Here is a 3,552-nt window from a genome sequence, read left to right on the forward strand (position 1 = left end):
CTAACAAAATTATTTCCCAGTGCACTGTTTGTAAATCTCACCAAAAGTCTGGAGGAAACCAGCACTATCCAGGAAGCCCCCAAATTCCCCTTTAGGTATTCAAAATTGATTTTATAAATTTACTTCCAGTTTTAGGCTCTTCTCACTCTTTGGTTATTGTTTGCATGTTTAGTGGATGGACTGATGCTATCCAACTAGGTGTGCTGATAGTACAATAGTGGTAAAGAAATTAGTAACTGAGACTATTCCTTTATGGATTGAGTCAGATCAAGGGGTTCAAATAAACCACTTGCTTGCAAAGGCTCTGGGACACTTATTAAAATTTCATACCCAATATCATCCACAATCTTCAGGGCAAATGAAAGGTAAAAATCTAGACATAAAAGGGGTTTGGGAAAGGTCGGTCAAGACACTGGACTTAAATGGCCAGAAACATTACCTTTGGCCCTCATAAAAATTCAGAATTCTCCAAATAAGAGACATAGATTAACCCATTTTGAAACAGTGTTCAGTCACCTCATACCTACTGACACCTCTAAGCGTTCTATTCCTGGGCTTACTGAACACTATGGGGATTTAAGTAAGCAATTCAATGCCATTGCTAGCTACATACAGATGTTAACTAATACGCTTAGAGCGTATCATTAACAGGATGATAGGAGCATGGCCTCTGCCAACTGACAAGCCTCGCTATCCTTTTTGCCCAAGAGATCATGTGCACATCAAAGTTTTTAGAAGAAATATGCTGTCACCTGGCTGGGAAGGCCTTTATAAAGCATTATTTTAACCACATACACTGCCATCAAAACAAAAGAAGAATCCTCCTAGATTCACCTGAGCCAAGCCAAACCACACTGAGACAACTGGAGACCACTGCTGCAGGGGACCTGAAAATAAGGTTTCCAGGGCCAGTTCTCAGGCACCTGAAGCAGACATCTTCACGAAGTAGACAGTTTTTCCCAATATTGTGGATCAAGAAATCACATTTTTCATCTAAAAATTCCTTTTTGCATTTTTTCTTTTTACCCTCCCCCAAAATGGCCCTTTTTAAACACTTCTTCTTTTAAGTCTCCCCCTTTGAAGACTACACATTGCAAGCTGATTGAAGACTACCTCAACCTGTCCCATTCCTTCTTTTAATCTTCCATTATCACTCTTCTTGCAAACTATGCCTTGCTTTTTATTAACCCTTACTGTTTTTCCAGCAGGTCAGGCACAGACTAGCATCCTTTTCCACCAGTCTTTCAGATCCTGACCCCATTAACTAATCAATAAAATTGCTGATTATGCAAACATCTAGATCATGCAAAGGAATCTGAACTCATTTTTGTTTCTGCATATGTGATGCCTGGTGGAACCAGTCCAGAAGATGGATGTGTGACAAGATGTGGCATCCACAACCAGAGAAAAAACACCATTCTGCTTCTCCTGTTGGTGAGTCAACTGGACACAGAAAAACTTCTGTTGAAGCTTAAGAACTGCCTTTTGCTCAGGTAAGGTTATCAGAAAGAAAATTTTTGTCTTTTATCTTTAATGGGTGACATACTAGGACAATACTATGGTAAAACCCTATGGTTCGATTCCACAGATGACATTCTTGCACTTCTTAGATGATGCTGACAGTAACCCTCATGATGTCAACACTTGTCAAATCACCAGATGTTATGGATGGCTCACAAGCCAGGCCTATGCAACTGGGGGTAGCTGACTTGTTCCCTTTGTTAAGTTGCCACACACTAAAGATTACATATGGATAGACCAAAAGTCTGGACTGACCTGGTTAGGTGACAAAACGAAGCCCTATAAGTGCCAGAAAAAGACCAAATATCAAATATTATATCAAATATTTCACAACATGTTCTGTTCCCATAAAATGGCAGGGTCCCATGGAGACAGGAGACGTGCAAGTCCCAATGAGGAAGAAAGACACAGAAAACTCCAGGCTGGGAGGTCATGGGTTGCAACTTGATCCTATCTGTAAATAACGCTGGTCTTTCTATCATGTGTGGCAATAAAATATACAAGTGGTTCCCACCTGGATGGTCAGGACAATGTGGACTTGGTTATCTGACACTTTCTGTTGCCAGGTACTCTACTTTAAATGCAAGCCAAATTACAAACTTGGGATCTTTTGTTCATAAAGTGGTACTATACAAATGTACTAGATTGAATTTTATTTAAAAAAAAAAACACTTTTGTATCACAGTTCTAAGTCTTTTTCGATGCTCATGACTCTTTCCCCAGCATTTGGAACTCATGAGATCAAAAAGACAGTTTTGACACTCTCCCTGGTAAAAGAGTTCAATATCACCATGCAAGCATTTGGAGCATTTCAGTTAGAAGTCAACAGCCTGCTGAGGCTACTCAGTTGTATATATTTCAAAACTGCTGCCTCCTGGATGCCCTGATGCCCCAAAAGGGAGGAGCTTGTGCAATTATTGGTCAAAAATGCTACTCCTATGCAAAATGCTCAGGCAAATAGAGACTGATCTACACCACTGAAAAGACAAGATAAATATTCTCCATCAGATTAATGAAGTCAAACCAGTCTATTGGTCTGACTATTCCCAGGAATGGAAGAGTGGCTTAATGGGGTATGGGGAAATGTGCTTAGATCTGTTCTTTTGTGCTTATTTATTCTATTCAAATCTACGTTCTTCTTTTCCTTTTCAGATCTTTTGCTACTTGACTATTAACTCAATCTCTCTCCCCATGGCCACTGACTCAGTTTTTAAATGTGTGAAACATCTAGGGAAGTTCCAGACAGGGGTAATGAAGGGGCTCAGAAAATTATACCCCCAAATATGACTTCATGATATAAAGAGTATTTTAAACTTAAGACCCCTAGAGATCAATAGATGTTCGAAGGAGATTTCCCTCTATCTGCATAAAACCGGGAGTACCCGTGGAAAAGAATAATCAAATTCCCTTCCCCTCCATGTTATCTCAATATATTATAGGAAAGAAGATGAAGAATGGTACAATGAACACTATCTGGGTGATGGGCACACTTACAACCATGACTCAAGCATTTTAAAAGTGATTCGTGGAACCAAAAATATTTGTACCCCCAATATATTAATTTGAAATAAAAACAAAAGAATGCAACTGGACCTGACCCAAAATCATTTTAATGATAATACCTGTCTCTCAGGTTAATTTAATTTGCAAAGAGAATCATTTACAAGTCAATCTGCTTCCCCCATTTATTTACTCTCCCAAGTATCTATCCATTCTCCCTAATAACCATTTATTGCCCCTAAGCTGAAGTACCTATATTACTCATTTCCCATTCCCCTCTAAAATGAGGGTAATATAAATTTCTGGACCCCATTGGGATATTGAGTGATCACTCTGTGATTCTCCCTATGGCACAGTAAATAAATCTCTTTGTCCTATTAATCTGCCTTATTGTGAGTTGATCTTTCAGCAAACCTTCCAGTGTGAAGGGGAAATTTCTCGTCATCACCACAGTGTGGGATAGTCAGCGGAATTTTCAAAGCCACTCTGCTCTTTTGCAAGCTGCAGTGAAGAGAATCTGGACCCTGACCA

The sequence above is a fragment of the Propithecus coquereli genome, unplaced genomic scaffold (assembly GCF_000956105.1).
Source record: "Propithecus coquereli isolate 6110/MARCELLA unplaced genomic scaffold, Pcoq_1.0 Scaffold74, whole genome shotgun sequence".
In the NCBI taxonomy this organism is placed as follows: Eukaryota; Metazoa; Chordata; class Mammalia; order Primates; family Indriidae; genus Propithecus; species Propithecus coquereli.